The 17906-nt window shown below is 45.0% G+C and overlaps 1 protein-coding gene across 1 annotated transcript in view; it reads left to right on the forward strand.

Moving 5' to 3' along the window:
• The window catches only part of LOC126194768 (protein turtle-like), a 914596-nt gene that overhangs the window by 398147 nt on the left and 498543 nt on the right, over window positions 1-17906 (forward strand). Inside the window, exon 3 of the mRNA XM_049933054.1 lies at window positions 3383-3463. The gene's annotated coding sequence lies outside the window, so the exon portion shown is untranslated. The remainder of the gene's footprint in view (window positions 1-3382; window positions 3464-17906) is intronic.

Here is a 17906-nt window from a genome sequence, read left to right on the forward strand (position 1 = left end):
AATCGTGTCAAGTCTTACGTAAAAGGTGGTAATATTTCGGTTCACATGTAAAACTGTTTTAAAATTACAAGGAAAAAATTACCGATACATTTTTCGAGACTAAATCAGTGCTGGAGATAGGGAGCAACATCGTTACCAAGCACTTGCGAATGACCTTCTACTCGAGAGTACTTATTTTTGTCTAAATATTACCAGCTGAATGATAAGGGTCACTGTACAGGGTGTCGAATACTTTGGGAGATGGTAGTACTCGTCGAAACAAGAAAAATAAGTTAACTAAACATGGGACCGGAAACGCATAGTTCCCGAGATAAACACGTGTTTATGGGAAGGGCTGCGCGACGTTATGTTGCGGATATTAGCACAGTCGCCGGCCAATGTGGCCGAGCGGTTCTAGCCGCTTCAGTCCGGAACCGCGCTGCTGCTACGGTCGCAGGTTCGAATCCTGCCTCGGGCATTGATGTGTGTGATATCCTTAGGTTAGTTAGGTTTAGGTAGTTCTAAGTCTAGGGGACTGATGACCTCAGATGTTAAGTCCCATAGCCATTTGAACCATTAGCATGGTCGCATTGGTGGTACGTCTAATATGTCGGCAGGGTATTATGATGTCTTACGCACAGTACTGTACCTACCATTAGGTGGCCTGAAGCCAGTTGTGTGGTTCGAGTTGTGTTGCAGGCTACGTTAGTTTTCGTCGTGTTTGCATGCCTTATTGGGTACGCATCATGGCGTTTTGCCTTATTCCAAACGCGGATTCACTTTTGTGTTTGGTGTTATTGCACTGTTTGTACGTACAAATGGTGTAGTACACTTACATTTTCTCTCTTCCACCACCTGTTAGCAGTAGAAGCCTACTACTCGACAAGTCAAATGGCGGATATGGTATTCTGCTATGGTTTAGCAAATGGACGTAGCCTGCGAGCCCGTGCCCTCTACGCTGAAGAATATCCACAGTGCAGAGTGCTCTCTGATAAGCTGATCGGCAGTTTTCCTGCGTCGGAGGGACGTAGGTATCCTTGCACCTCGGATGACTGACCGTGGAATGCCCCGCACAACCCGCACGCCTGACGTGGAGGAGCATGTGCTATTTTCGATGTAAGAAACCCCTGGAACCAGTGTGAGACAATTTGCAGAGGCAGCAGAAGGCGTGTCTTACTCTATTATCTGCGGGAGGGGGGAGTACTTCATGAACAATTTCTGTACCCATATCATCTACAGCGCGTTCAGACACTAAAGCCACACGATCATCATGGCAGACGTCGGTTCTGTCAATGGCTATTACAAAATTGTGCCGCAGATCCACTGGTCACATCGAAGACTTTATTTACCGATGAGGCAGGGTTCACAAAAGATGGTGAAAACGATGTTGTGAATTTACATAACTAGCATGTCTAGGCAGATGTAAATCCCAAAGTATTTAAGAAAAGATGGCATCCACACCAATTCTCAATAAACGTATGGGCAGGCGTACTTGGCGATAAATTAATAGGGCCATACGTGCTGCCACAAAAGTTAATTGGGGCACATCATCTGGAGCTTCTCATTAATGGATTGCCTACCTTACTGGAAGCTGTGCTATTGCAGCAATTGCTATTGCTATTGCACTTAACAAATGTGGTTCATGCATGACGGCTCACCAGAACAATTTCGTTACAATGTGCGGTTATATCTGATGCAGACATTTCAGGACCGCGGCTTGATCGGGGGAGGGGGGAACTGGGGAAACCTCAATCCCCTACACTTTTGGTTACGGGGACACTCCACGCCAATCAACGAGGTGAAGACACTACAAGGTCGCGTCTTCAATACATGCCGGTAGTTGGTCGAGGGTGGGGGGGGGGGAGGGAGGGGTAGGGGAGGGGGGTGACCAGCTCGTTTTCCAGACCTCAGTCGCCTAGACTTTTGTTTATGGGTAGACTTGAAGGAATTTGTCTACGCCACGCAAATCAACGAGATGCGGACACTACAGGGAGCGTGTTTAATGCGTGCCAGCAGGTACAACAACAACCGGGCATACTTCGAAGGGTACGTCATTCCTTACGCCGGAGGGCAGAAGGGTGTATTTCATAAATGGACGCCACGTTGAACATCTCCTGTAAACACGTGTTTATCACAGAAAGTATGTATTTCCGGACCCATGTTTACTGGACTTATTTTTCTTGTTTCAATGAGTGCTACCACCTCTCAAAGTATTCGACACTTTTTTTGAGCAGCTTGTGTATATCTGTCTCGTAAAATTACGTTTTGAAATTCGTGGCATATTGATTGCAAGGCCTCTCTTTTTTCCTATTCGGTTTTATAACTTGTAATTTCAGAACTGCCTACAGTCTTTCCATGGACGAAGTGCTAAGAAATGTTTGAAACCTTGTTTCGAAACGGGAGAATTTTAAGTCAAAGTACTATACAAGCCTTTGAAGCAAACATATTTCAGAATCCTTGTACGGATATTTCCTTTAGCTGAAAATAAGGATGTAAGATTTTCCTTAGATTTAAAACTCGATGAGTATGGAGCAGTGTAAGAATGTCATTTGGATGGATGCAACTTGTTTCATACTATTCACAGCTTTTGGCCAAGTTTACATTCCAAGAATGAAACATGGCGGGGATTAGGTGATTATTTGGGCAGCCATATCGTAGTATTCCATGGGCCCCATGGTTCCTCTGCAAGGTCACATTACTACTAAGTATTATGTGACACTTTTGGTCGGTGAGATCATCGCATGATACAGCGTTCGTTGTCCAGTTGTGTTGTTGTATTCCAAGGCGACAGGGCCCCCGTTCACAAAGCTCGCATCGCCTCTGCCACCTCAGTCGCCGGTCTCAATTTTATTGACTCTCTGTGGTCTATTTTGGAGACAATAGTGCATGATCCCTTTTCTTCATCATAGTTACCAGAACTCACCACTATTTTCCAGGAAGAATGACACACCATTCCCTTGAAAACCATACGGGACTTCGTCTCGTCGCTCCATTTAAATGGGTTCCTTATCCATCAGCTTCACTTTGCCTGATGACGACGGATACGGAATCCATTGAAACGTCACAAGATGACGACTCCACTCTGCTGATAACGCGATAAGGTTTCGTATCTGAAAAACGCTGAGAAAGCCGGCAGTCACATACATACGGGACTTGTATTTATCCATTCCGAGACGACTGAAAGATGTTTTGGATGCCAATTCGTTTTCCTACGCCGTAGTAGGCGTGGTGTTGTGTGGTAGGTTTTTTTATGTTTCCATATTTTATCCATGTCCTGTGCGTGTGTGTGTGTGTGTGTGTGTGTGTGTGTGTGTGTGTTGTGTCACGAACAGTTCATTAGTGAACGTACGTCTGTCGCTGAGGTTTAAAAGTAATACCAAGAATCTCCGGTTTCGTGTTACAGGGCTGGTGAGAGGGGCGGCATGCAATCACCGCAGCGCCTGGCGCCATGCTGCTAGAGACCGAGGACGCACTCCACTGTTGGGTAAGAAGCGTTGTCTGCAGTTTGTTTCTTTATTGTTGTTTCACCTTTCTCAGCCCTTATAGACGGTAGAAGGTGTGTCATGAAACAAACGCCGCAGTCTTCAACTTACGTTTTCGAAATACTTGAATGAAAATAATTAAAAACGGTGAAAAGCATGGGTAAGTTTTGTGACGTTAATGAAATGACTTTCGTTGACTGTACGCCTATTGTAAATAAAACTGCAGAATTTTTTCGTATTTAAATAAAATACGGTGAAAAAGGTGGTGAAACCTTTAAATAGAGCGCTACACCTGAAGAGATCTGGGCTGTAGCTTGGAGATATGGGTACGTATGCGGGTGGGCGGTGTGAAACGGAATGGAGTAGGGGACTGGGATATGAGCTTGGCTATGGTATGAGAAGTAGGGAATGTTTCGGGTAATATGAAGAGGTAGGTGTAATCATCGCTGGTGGAGGGGGGGGGGGGCGTGAGGTCTGTAATATATTGATTATTCCATGCTACTGTACTGTTATCTTGAAGCTGTGAGAAAGGAGGACAGGCGTTCAAAGGCGCGGAAACAGAGACGATGCTGAGGGCAGACGAAACTAGGAGAGATATTGTTACATGAAGTAACCCCCTAAGGGGAGGGCCTTTCGAAAATGTAGACGCCCCCAGAAGCGGTCCCAGGACGTTAGTTACTCTTCAACGAATTAACATGTAACTTTATATGCCGTCTAGATGCTGTAGTAGGTTGCCACCGTAGAACTTTGTAACCAACAGGCACGTACTAGCGTATAAATCCAGCTTGACACCAGCCCTAAGAACAGCAACGTCAGTAGGCTCACAAGGGTTACGACAGCGAAAACGCCAAAAAACTGTTGACCTAGCAGTCCCTTCTCCGGGGAGCCCGAGGGGCGGGGCTAAATGACGTATAACAATAATGTTGCAAGCCTTATTTGGCAGAGCAGTTACGTTTAGCTTTCAGCTGAACAATGTTGATACCAAATACGGACTTAGTGCAACTGCCTTAGGAGCAGTAGAGGGGTCCTAACTAAACCGTGACTGGCAGGCACCTGCAAGAGACCTGCGGGATTCACTGGGTGGCTTTAAGTGGGAAAAACAGTGCCCCCAAGCGACTCTTTAAAACTCCTAGATTCCGCATTTTGACAGAGTTCTTAGTCAGACGATCGGGGGGCCGAATCCGCGTTCGTCGACTCCAGCCTCAGTCCAGCTCTGCGTAAGTCTGCTCTCTCACTTGGAGTGCCTCATTGAACAGTGTCGCATGCAGTATGTTTTGCTTTGCAACTAAGTAGTTGCCTTAAGATGCTGCTAGTGTTTGCTACTGTGGTTAGCATCCACTCCTGGGACTTCTACACTGGCTTCTGTTGTAACAGTGTTATTCATGCATTTTCTAACCCTAGAACCAGCCTCCACTGTATTAGTTAGTCCTGTCTGGAATAAAAAACTATTTCAAAACCCTGTTTGTCCAAGAGTCTCCATAACGAGTTCCCCACCGAGTCTCATCCCCCTGCATTTCTAGTAAATGCCTGTACCTGTGTTGGCTCAGATAGAAGAAAACAATCAAATGCCTTCACTGTGAATTGTCCTTCTACCTTCTGCTCTGTACCGCTCGGGAGCGGCGACTGACCAGTAACCATTTTTTTCCTCTCCCACCTAAGTCAGGACATGACAGGTCTGATAGAGGGGAAATGGAGCAGACAGAGCGAGTAAGTACTGGAACGATTTCATTGTATTGGAGAAAGGAGTCAGTTGAAGTTTCGTTGGGAAAGCGTATGGGCGTAGAGGCTACTGCAGCGAAACATCATATGCACTGCTCTGAAGAACTTAAGGACTTGATAGATTAAGTAAAATAACATGTTAACTGCTCGGTGGAAGTGGATGAAAGTGCAGGAGCGTGTTCCCAGAGGTCTCCCAGTCGTCCACAGAAAGTCAGAGGTCACATGGCGTGTGGTCAGTGTGATTATATCAGTAAATGGGACTGGCCACGCGACGTGACGCAGGTGAACTAACAGGAAAAGCCAGTATCAGTCAAATCAGCTCTGTGGTGGTGTTCTTCATTACAACTTGGTCCGAAACAACATCTGGCTGACTTCACACGGAGAAGAATCACCGGGAAAAGGGAAGAAGGACGAAGTGTGACGAGTGTAATCCAGGTGCTCGGTATTTCCCACAGTATTGTTCCAAGTGCTTGGGGTTCGTTCCGAACCGTAGGCTTACTGCACGAAAGAGAGGAGGTGGTGACTGTGGTCAACTATAGCTGCAGATGGAGCTACGTTGTGCAACAGGCGGTGCAAGCTACTACATTTAACAGACCTGCAAGGCGCACTATCTCACGTTCCACAGTGTCATGGAGACTGCACAGGTACGTTGTGTTCTGCTAACACCCGCACATCGGCAGCACAGTTTGCGACGATGCAAAGAGCATAGGGACTGCACCAACGGCGAGTGGGGTCGCGTGCTCTTCTCGGGTGGGAGCAGAGTCAGAATGAGTAGTGATTCCTTAGAATATCTCATATTCCGAGAGTGGGAACAAGTAACGCACCCAGGGACACTGTTGAACATGATCGTTTCGGTGGCCCAAGTGGTGCTCTATTAGGCGGCATAATCTAGCATGTGCTTACTGGCCCGCAAATCGTTGAATACGGTACACTCGCCGGTCACCGTTCCTGAAGACTGTACTCATTCCCCTTGTGCGTCTTTCCAGGGGTTCACTCGGCCCTGACTTCATTTTTATGGATGACAATGCGCGACTACATCAACCAGCGCACGTGGAGCAGCCCTTGGCACCAGAGGATATTCGAGAGTATATATATAGACTGGCTTGCCCTTTCCCACGACTTATTTCACGTTAGCACTTACAAAAAGCACTGATTATCGTTATAGGCACTGAAAGCTGGCTAAAGGCGGAGATAAGTGCAGCCGAAATTTTTGCGAAGGACCTAACGGTGTCAGAAAGGATTGGCTAAATACAATTTCGGTAGCGTGTTTGTTGCTGTAAGAAGTAGTTTACCTCGTAGCGAAACTCAAGTAGATAGTTCCTGTGAGTTGGTATGGGTAGAGGTCATTTTTGGCAACCGGAATAAAATAATAATTGGAGCCCTCTACCGACCTCCCAACTCAGATAATACAATTGCTGAAAGATTCAAAGAAAATTTGAGTCTAATTTCAAATACGTACTCAACTCATACAATTAGATTTGGTGGTGATTTCAATCTACCCTCGATACGTTGGCGAAAATACATGTTTCAATCCGGAGGTATACATAAAACATCATCAGAAATTGTGCTAAATGCATTCCCTGAAAATTATTTCGAGCAGTTAGTTCATGAGCCCACTCGAACAGTAAACGGCTATGCGAAACATACTTTACCCCTTAGCAACAAATAATCCTGAGCTAATAACGAGCATCAAAGCGGATACAGAGATCAGTGAACACAAGGGTTTCGTAGCGATACTGAATGCAGTAACTCCCAAATCCTCAAAAAATAAACGAAAAGTATAACTATTCAAAAAATCAGATAAAAATTGGCTTGACGCCTTCCTGAGATACAATCGCCATTCAATCCAAATTAACTATATAAGTGTACACCAGATGTGGATTAAATTAAGAGAAATAGTATCGTCAGCAGCTGAGAGATTTATACCAAATAAATTAACAAACGATGGAGCCGATCTCGCATGGTACACAAAACAAGCCAGAACATTGTTGCAGAAACAACAAAAAAAGCATGCCAAATTTAAACGAAGGCAAAATCCCTAAGACTGTCGATTATTTACAGAAGCTCGAAATATAAGGCGGAATTCGATGCGAGATTGTTATAATAGTTTCCATAATGAAACTTTGTCTCCAAACGTGGCAGAAAATCCAAAGAGATTCTGCTCGTATGTAAAGTATGCTAGCAGCAAGACACAATCAATACCCTCTCTGTGCGACACCAATGGAAAAACTATCGATGACAGTGCTGTTGATGCAGAGTTACTACACACAGCTTTCCAATATTCCTTCACGAGCAAATCGAAGTAAATAATCTAGAAATCGAATAAAGAACAGCTGCCAACATGAGTAACTTAGATGTAGATATTCTCGGAGTAGTGACGCAACTTGAACCACTTAACAGAAGCAAACCTTCCAGTCCAGGCTGTATGCCGGTTAGGTCCCTCTCAGAGAGGGGTGATGCAACAGCTCCACACTTAACAATCATATACAAACACTTGCTCGACGAAAGATCCCAAACCAAACGACCTGATCAACAGTTGCTGGCAACAGTTCCGGTGGACTCTGATCAATGGGTTCCTGTAGGCCTATACTGGCCTTCAGGTCAGGTAGAGACCGAACGTGTCCCTGGTGAAATCGTTCTTTTAGGTAACCCTAGAAAACCTCACAGATTCAGATCAGGGGATCCTTCAGCCCATGCATCTACAAAACCTCTCGACATAACACGTTCGTGGAAGGTTGCATTAAGCAGATCTTTCACTGGACGAGCGACATGAGGTGTTGCCCATCCTGCACGAAAACAGTGGTTCTATAAAGTTGCGCTCTTCCAAAGCAGGAATCACACGTTGCAGACGTCACGATACAGCTGACAGACCCCCTGGGTGTATTCTCTTATAAGAAGAACAGACTGAGCGTAGAGGTGCTTGTGAATTCACACTAAACAACCAAATAAGGCGTGTGCAATGGCTCTTCGTTCATCACACGCGGTTTAACAGTATCCCAAATTCCGCAGTTCTTTGTGTTGACTGCATCCTGTAGTGGATAAAATGTGCTTCATCACTCCATAGAATATAGTCCGGTCACGTGTCATCAACTACGATCCGTGCCAGAAACTGAAGAGCAAATTCCGAACGTTGCTGTGGACCATGAGGTTTCAGTTGCTGCACCGTCTTGATCTTGCACGGGAACCAATGCAATTTTCTCTACTTTAACCGTGGGATGGACAACTCTCGTGGCCTTCTACAAGCACTAACAATACCCGGGGCACTTGCTGCGTGGTCAGTTTCAGCAATAGCAACCTCGTCAGTAACTTCCACCGGGATAGGACGCCTTCCTCTTCCAGGTGCTATACCGAGCCCACCAGTGTTTTAGAATTTCTTTATCTTCTTCTTTAAATCATTTAATGATACCAGGCCTCTCCTCAGACGCTTAAGTCGGTGATTCTCAATGCAGCAATGTAATAGTTTACTTTCACGTAAAACATTTCACTAACAGAGCTCCGTTTCTCTTCTCGATAGCCACACTGTTCACTCACTTTATGACTTGTTAAATGACTGCGTGTATGTCAAATCGTCATACAAACAGTACACAGCACCTAGCATTGCAGGTACCGGGTACACACTCCCTGATAGCCATCCTCTCGTTGGCACGTACGTTTTTGGAGCGCCGATCCGTGCTATGCTTCTCACGTTCGGATAGATCCGGCAGTGGCGGGACCGTATTACCATGGTTTGCGGCTCTGGTTCCAAGAGGACGAGTAGCCAGCACGCCAGTGATGGCCGGCGTGAAGTCATAGTCTGTCTGTTGTGGTTCACCGAGCATCGCTTCCGTAAAAAGCAGCTTTCTTTTTCTCTTTACTGCTGCACGCTGGTACCGTGGTTAAGTGACGTTGTATGCCAATCATTGTATTGTTCAGGTTTGAGTGACGTTGTTTGGGACACAGTGTCGTTCGTCAGGATAGAGCGAAATTGTTACAAGTTGTCCTGTCATCTGTTACGGCGTTGTCCTTGTTAGTGGTGTCTTTCTGGTCATGCTTGTGTCAAATATTGCGCCGCGTTAGTGTTCTTCTCTACTGAAAATTTGTCTTGTTAAAATACATGTATTATTGTAATTGTATCGAGCCAAGCGAGATTTGTTTAAAATGACACGATTTTTCCACGTCCGTCCCCTATTTTAATTAATATTAAGTTTGATCGCCCTTTTGCTCATGGTGTATGTATTTCAGTGCTGTAAGCAAATCTGTTGTTTCTTGAGTTGTGGTAGGAGTCCTCATTTGTTGTTTCTGAAAGGTTTTCTGCTCTGGTATCGCGTAGAATGTTGTACAGATGTTACCATGTATATGCGAGAGTATGTTGTAGAAATTGTGCCATGTATATGAGAGAACTATCATTCAAAATTTATAATTTGATGGCTCCAGTGTTTGTTTTGGTAGCAGTTCAACTGTTACCGTTCTTGCATTAGGACTGTGTGGAGCGTTTAATATTTGTGAACTAATTTGACATACTTTTCTTCGTGTATGTTTTAGTGTGTGTCAAGAGCTTTCTTAAAGGTATGGTGAAATATGAGGTAAATATTTTTTGTGATTAGCAAAATCAAAGACTGTTTAACTTATTGGATACTCTGGCCAAATGAAAATTCTTTTTAAATTGGGTCGTGATTGGTGTTTGTTAAATCACTCTCACCACCAAGTGTAGTATGGTGGCACTATGTTTACTAATAAATGATAAGTTGTAACTACGTCCAGTAAAACTCCCAAACCTCCAGCGCGTTCCATTCCCCCCCCCCCCCTCCCCCCTTCCCCCCACTCATGCTCCTACCGTAACAGTAACAGACTGCTAGAAACATTGAAAGTTGGACGTTCATATCTTTTTTTCCTAAGTTGGCTATTGATTCTGCTGTTGCGTGCGTACATAAATTCTGAGTCTGAGATATTACAATCGCGCGTGGTAGGGAGCGAACAGTTGTTGAGAGTAATTGGACGCAGCATGGAGTGGTGAGAAGCAGCGCGTCAGGAAAGGTCGCAGCCTGCCCTGACTAGTGGGGCCAGAAGAGAGATTTGTGTTAATCGAGGATTTTTGGTAATTTTCCTTTTTGCTACGCGTAGTTGTTGCTTACTTGCCGAGTGGAAGGATTTTGTCAGATTTGTATACTCATACATTGAAAGTAATATTGGTATCTTTGTTGAGACTAGATGCGCGATTTTGATTAAAGACTTTGTGGAATAATTAAAGATTTTGCTAAACAAATTGTCCAGGAAAATAAAAGTCTGAGTATAGTTTGTCAGTGTGTGAAATGTCAGTTTTCAGAATGCAGTAAATTAAAAATTTTTATTCGTTCCTTTCATTTTTTACACCACTGAAGACTTGTTGACTAAATCCTTCCTGATCATTTAATTTCTATAAAGAAAGAAATAGGGGAGTAGTTCCATGAGTAGTTATAACCATGCATTGCATTCCTCATGGACCGCAGTATTTCTTTTGAACTGTTTTAGCATGTTGCTTGATGCAGAATATTCATGCAGTTGTAGCGGCAAGACGAGGTAAGTTGTCCGTTTCGTGCAGGAACATTACAGTATAATTCTTAGGAAATGTTAGACAACATTTTAAAAATGAAATCAGGTAAAAGAGAATTCGTTTTTCATGATATATAGGATGAGCGATTAACTTCTGTTCCCCCCCCCCCCCCCCCATCTATCATAATACTGACATGTCCGATAGTAGGAAGCTCCAGAAAATGTTTGAATACTGACATGTCGGAATAAGGGTTTTCATAATACAAGTTGTACGGCTATATATCAGATTGTATGATAGCGATAATAAAGTTTCTCTAGGTAGCCTAGCAATTTTTAGAGAAAAAATACAGATAACGATTATATTGTCAGAGATAGAGCTTTACACTTTTCAAATGGTTCAAATGGCTCTGAGCACTATGGGACTTAACATCTATGGTCATCAGTCCCCTAGAACTTAGAACTACTTAAACCTAACTAATCTAAGGACAGCACACAACACCCAGCCATCACGAGGCAGAGAAAATCCCTGACCCCGCCGGGAATCGAACCCGGGAACCCGGGCGTGGGAAGCGAGAACGCTACCGCACGACCACGAGAATCGGGCTTTACACTTTTCCCCATGTCTGTTGCCATAATGATAATTTTTGATAACAAAACTTTCACCTGGCTGATAATAATAATTGGTAATAAAACTTTCAACATCTTCAAATGGGAGAACATTTCCCGCGACTTTTGAGTGCTTGGTTTATTTAACATTAACACCTTAAGTAACCTCCCATAGACTATACGGAACACGAATGGATTCGTAAAATGGCTCTCTGGTGAACATTCCTGCGAGTGTACGCGATGTTTACACTTTGGTGGCTGCTGGGAAACTACATTGTAACTGAAAGCTTCACAGTTGAATAGCTGCCAGCTGCGGAGTGTACCGTTAACACTATTCAGATTCCCCTGAGCCTCTGGCGGCATCTGGTAACAGAGACGGCAGGGACATGCCCGCTTGCGCTAAATGGGAGACACGGCTGCAGCGTCGCCGGAATTGGATCACGAGGCGCAAACAGAAGGCCGCCCCCCTGTCTGGGAGGACTCCATTTGCTCGGTCTGCGAGGAAATGTTGGCGCACCACGGCGGGGGATGGACCGGTTTGTGCCGGAGTGGTGGTTTAGTTATTTGGTTCGCAGATAAGGGCGCAGGGCTCGAGTTCTCACGCATTACTGGCGGACGTATCTGCTCGCGGATGGCGTCTGAATAATAGATGAGCGCCGCGCCTGGGAGCTAGGCTGCCCCGCGTCGCACTACCACTCTGCGTGCATAATGGCGCTCAGCTTCCTTTCTCGTAGCTTGCTGACGATGACTCACTAGCTGACACAGGGCAACGGTGGTGTTTTTCTTGTCACCTTTAGACAGACAGGAACACATCGTTTTTTTAAAAAAAAAAAGGTGTAACAATCCACTTTTCAGTTGTTTTTCCCTTTACTATCATTTTACTCTCCCACCCATCAGGGCGAAGGGTGTGCTGGCAGTAGTACACTGCCGCTCTACAGACCTGAGAGGTAGCAAAATAAAGAAGTGTAAGATATGAATACAATTTTTTTTTTTCGTAACACGTAATGATCTCAAGACGCCACACAGTTTTTGCAGAAATCTTGCTATTTTAGTACATCGTAGCGGAGATGCAGTCCTACAGAAAAGTATGATCACTATTGAGGTTGCGTAAGTCAACAACATATTTGGTTACTACTGCGGGCACGATATTGTGGTGCGTAAGCGTCCGCAAGAGGACGTGACGAGAGGGCGCTTTTCACCACCACCATCCTCTCCCACCGCCCAAACGTTTCAGTTACAGACTTCTTACTCATTACATAATTTGTAACCGTTTCTAGAAATGATTGTTTGTAAAATTTAACAAACCGCAGAGTGCAACGAGAAACAGTATGTCTTTGGTTGTCAGGTTATTCACAGTAAATTATACAGCTTTTCTCTACCGTGGCGACAATTTCGGTGTTGTTTTGCAGTCATGGTGCAAGTGAATCTAAGCAGAGCGATGCTGAAATAAAATCAACAATATTATTGTCTGCCATTTCCTGCTAAAACCCTTATTGAGATGCGTAAAAGGACAGTTTTAATATCGAGCGCAAAGGAAAATTGGCTGTTGTATTAACCCCCGACATCCTATACAGTTTATTAACTGAATAAATTTGTTCTCCTGCACATAGGGCTTCATCAGGACGGTCAAAAAAAATTTATATATTGTAAATGTGCCAGTTTTTGACGAAGTCATGGCGGCATTTCTATCTTTCACCACGTACTAACCCATGATTTTTTTAATCCTCGGTCCAAAAGAGTCAGTACTCTTCTAGGCATACATGGACTGTTGACAATAATTTTCCAAAAAGGGTTATAACATTTGGGGCTGTATAGGAGCAGGTTACCCTGTTCATATTTGCATTTATTTAAGTGTCGCCCGCATCTCGTGGTCGTGCGGTAGCGTTCTCGCTTCCCACGCCCGGGTTCCCGGGTTCGATTCCCGGCGGGGTCAGGGATTTTCTCTGCCTCGTGATGGCTGGGTGTTGTGTGATGTCCTTAGGTTAGTTAGGTTTAAGTAGTTCTAAGTTCTAGGGGACTGATGACCATAGCTGTTAAGTCCCATAGTGCTCAGAGCCATTTGAACCATTTAAGTGTCAGTAAGGTAAAAATTGAAATGAAAAGAAAAGTTTCCGCATAGTATCTCGATCCAACGACTCACTGATTACCGTTGTGCATTCTTTCTGCTGCGCCAACCGCTGTCCGTGGAGTACGCTGATATCGATGGTTCATGCCTCGTCCGACCCCGCATCAAAACTTCTATTTCTTCTAGACGCTTGGGCACTGGAGCTCCCATTTATGTAACATTAAATTCTGGCTAAGTCCTCCATATGTGATACATTTGGACGACATCGATGAGGAGTAGTAGACGTGGTCCCCTTGTTAGGGTTGTTAAGATATTAAGAAATGAAGTGCACGAAGTACACTGATGAGCCAAAACATTATGACCACCACCCATCTACATCTAAATCCATACTCCGCAAGCCACCCGACCGTGTGGGGCGGAGGGTACCTTGAATACCTTTATCGGTTCTCCCGTTTATTCCAGTCTCGTAATGATCGTGGAAAGAAGGATTGTCGGTATGCCTTTTAGTGTGCTCTAATCTCTCTGATTTTATCCTCATTGTATCTTCGCGAGATATACGTAGGAGGGAGTAATATAGTGCTTGACTCCTCGGTGAAGGTATGTTCTCGAAACTTCAACAAAAGACCGTACCGAGCTACTGAGCGTCTCTCCTGCAGAGTCTTCCACTGAAGTTTATCTATCATCTCCGTAACGTTTTCGCGATTACTAAATGATCCTGTAACGAAGGGCGCTGCTCTCCGTTGGATCTTCTCTATCACTTTTATCAACCCTATCTGGTACGCATCACACACTGCTGATCAGTATTCAAGCAGTGGGCGAACAAGTGTACTGTAACCTACTTCCCTGCATTTCCTAAGAATTCTTCCAGTGAACCTCAGTCTAGCATCTACTTTACCGACGATCAACTTTATATGATCATTCCATTTAAAATCACTCCTAATGCGTACTCCCAGATAATTTATGGAATTAACTGCTTCCAGTTGCTGACCTGCTATATTGCAGCTAAATGATAAGGGATCTTTCTTTCTATGTATTCGCAGCACATTACACTTGTCTTAATTGAAATTCAATTGCCATTCCCTGCACCATGCGTCAATTCGCTGCAGATCCTCCTGCATTACAGTACAATTTTCCATTGTTACAACCTCTCGATATACCACAGCATCATCCGCAAAAAGCCTCAGCGAACTTCCGATGTTATCCACAAGGTCATTTATGTATATTGTGAATAGCACTCCCCTGCGGCACACCTGAAATCACTCTTACTTCGGAAGACTTCTCTCCATTGAGAATAACATGCTGCGTTCTGTTATCTAGGAACTCTTCAATCCAATCACACAGTTGGTCTGATAGTCCATTTGCTCTTTTCTTTGTTCATTAAGCGCGAGTTTGTATGCTGCGTGGTGGTGCTGAGGGCACGTGACACGATACGAGGAATATGTGAGTGGAGCACAGACGAATGAGGAACCATTCTAGCGACTGTAAGTTGCAAAAATGCGGAAATCCCCTAGCTTAAGCGACTTTGACAAAAGCCAAATCGCTGTGGCCCAGTGAGTGGGAGCGAGCGCCTTGGAAGCGGCGAAGCTGGTCGTCTATTCTCCTGTTACTGTCGTGAGCATCTATGGACAGTGGTTGTAGAAGCTGAAATCACGAGGAGGCGACAAGAAGTCGGACGTCCATACCTAATCACAGAGCATAGGGCTCGGAGGCTTGACCGCTCTCTAAAGCAGGATAAGCGGCGATCTGTGGCAGAACAGACGACCGAATACAGTGCTGGCGCCGGCACAAGGGGTTTGGAGCACAGCGTTCAGCCCACAGCGTTGAACATGGTGTTCCCCAGCAGAGGACACTTATGTGTTCCCATGTTGACCCACAAGCTTCGAAATTTGTGATTACAGTGGGCATATCATCGAGAGTGGACCGCGGATCAATGGTCAGATGAAACCCGTTTGTTGTTAAACCATGTCGATGTCGTGTCGAGATACGCCGTCATCCAAGCGAACGACTGCTAAAAACATTCAGCTCGCCAAGGACGCAGGCCGGTGGGGGGCAGTGTTATACTGTGGGGACATTCATCTGGGGGTCCAAGGGACATGCGGTAGTAATTGAAGGCACCGTGGCAGCTGTGGACTTAGTGAACATTATTAGGGACCACCTGTAACCCCTTATGCTTGATGTCTTCCACAACAGCGGTGGACCCTTCCAGAAGATTGTCCCTGTCACAATGCCAGAACCGTGTTGCAATGATTTGAGAAGAATGGTAGTGAACTCACGTGTTGATGTCTTGCGCCATCAGATTCGGTTTACCTAAATCCGATGAAACCCAAGGACGCTACATTGCGCCCACAGACCAACCCTCCGTAAGTTATGGGGCATCTGGCGCCAGAAACCTTTGGGATGATGATGGCATTGAAACAAAGGATGACACGCGTTAAGCTGAAATACTAAACACCTTTTTCCAAAGCTGTTTTACAGAGGAAGACCGCACTGCAGCTCCTTCCCTAAATCACCGCACGAACGAAAAAAATGGCTGACATCGAAATAAGTGTCCAAGGAATAGAAAAGCAACTGAAATCACTCAACAGAGGAAACTCCACTGGACCTGACAGGATACCAATTCGATTCTACACAGAGTACGCGAAAGAACTTGCCCCCCCCTTCTAACAGCCGTGTACCGCAAGTCTCTAGAGGAACGGAAGGTTCCAAACGATTGGAAAAGAGCACAGGTAGTCCCAGTTTTCAAGAAGGGTCGTCGAGCAGATGCGCAAAACTATAGGCCTATATCTCTGACATCGATCTGTTGTAGAATTTTAGAACATGTTTTTTGCTCGCGTATCATGTCATTTCTGGAAACCCAGAATCTATTCTGTAGGAATCAACATAGATTCCGGAAAAAGCGATCGTGTGAGACCCAATTCGCTTTATTTGTTCATGAGACCCGGAAAATATTAGATACAGGCTCCCAGGTAGATGCCATTTTCCTTGACTTCCGGAAGGCGTTCGATACAGTTTCGTACTGTCGCCTGATAAACAAAGTAAGAGCCTACGGTATATCAGACCAGCTGTGTGACTTGATTGAAGAGTTTTTAGCAAACAGAACACAGCATATTGTTCTCAATGGAGAGACGTCTACAGACGTTAAAGTAACCTCTGGCGTGCCACAGGGGAGTGTTATGGGACCATTTCTTTTCACAATATATATAAATGACCTAGTAGATAGTGTCAGAAGTTCCATGCGGCTCTTCGCGAATGATGCTTTAGTATACAGAGAAGCTGCAGCATTAGAAAATTGCAGCGAAACGCAGGAAGATCTGCAGCGGATAGGCACTTCGTGCAGGGAGTGGCAACTGACCCTTAACATAGACAAATGTAATGTATTGCGAATACATAGAAAGAAGGATCCTTTATTGTACGATTATATGATAATATCTGGGAGTATGCGTACGGAACGATTTGAAGTGGAATGATCATATAAAATTAATTGTTTGTAAGGCGGGTGCCAGGTTGAGATTCATTTGGAGAGTCCTTAGAAAATGTAGTCCATCAACAAAGGAGGTTGCGTACAAAACACTCGTTCGACCTATATTTGAGTATTGCTCATCAGTGTGGGATCCGTACCAGGTCGGGTTGACAGAGGAGATGCAAAAGATCCAAAGAAGAGCGGCGCGTTTCGTCACAGGGCTATCTGGTAAGCGTGATAGCGTTACGGAGATGTTTAGCAAAGTAGCAGACTCTGCAAGAGAGGCGCTCTGCATCGCGGTGTAGCTTGCTGTCCAGGTTTCGAGAGGGTGCGTTTCTGGATGAGGTATCGAATGTATTGCTTCCCCCTACTTATACCTCCCGAGGAGGTCACCAATTTAAAATTAGAGTGATTCGAGGGCGCACGGAGCCTTTCCGGCAGTAGTACTTCCCGCGAACCATACGCGACTGGAACAGGTTCAAATGGTTCAAATGGCTCTGAGCACTATGGGACTCAGCATCTGTGGTCATCAGTCCCCTAGAACTTAGAACTACTTAAACCTAACTAACCTAAGGACATCACACACATCCATGCCCGAGGCAGGATTCGAACCTGCGGCCGTAGCGGTCACGCGGTTCCAGACTGACGCGCCTAGAACCGCACGGCCACACCGGCCGGCGACTGGAACAGGAATGGGAGGTAATGACAGTGGCACGTAAAGTGTCCTCCGCCGCACACCGTTGGGTGGCTTTCGGAGTATAGATGTAGAGGAAACCTGTCAAGTACTTGACTAATCCATGTTACCCAGAATCACTGCTGAATTGCGTTCTGGATGTGGACCAACAGGCTTTTAAGTAGGTGGTCATAGTGTTCTGTGTCATCAGTGTATACAACCATGAGGGACATCTCTTGAGGTTGACGGTACGCTACTCACAACAATGGACATTTAACGAAGAATTCACACAACAAACAGGATTATGAAAGTCGTCCTACTTTGCAACAAGCGTTGATAATCTGCAGCCCTCCCTGCATATCGTTTTCTAGTGCTGAGACAATACGCTTGTTAGTGAAGTGCCCAGCGCCTCTC

Source organism: Schistocerca nitens, chromosome 7, assembly GCF_023898315.1.
Source record: "Schistocerca nitens isolate TAMUIC-IGC-003100 chromosome 7, iqSchNite1.1, whole genome shotgun sequence".
In the NCBI taxonomy this organism is placed as follows: domain Eukaryota; kingdom Metazoa; phylum Arthropoda; class Insecta; order Orthoptera; family Acrididae; genus Schistocerca; species Schistocerca nitens.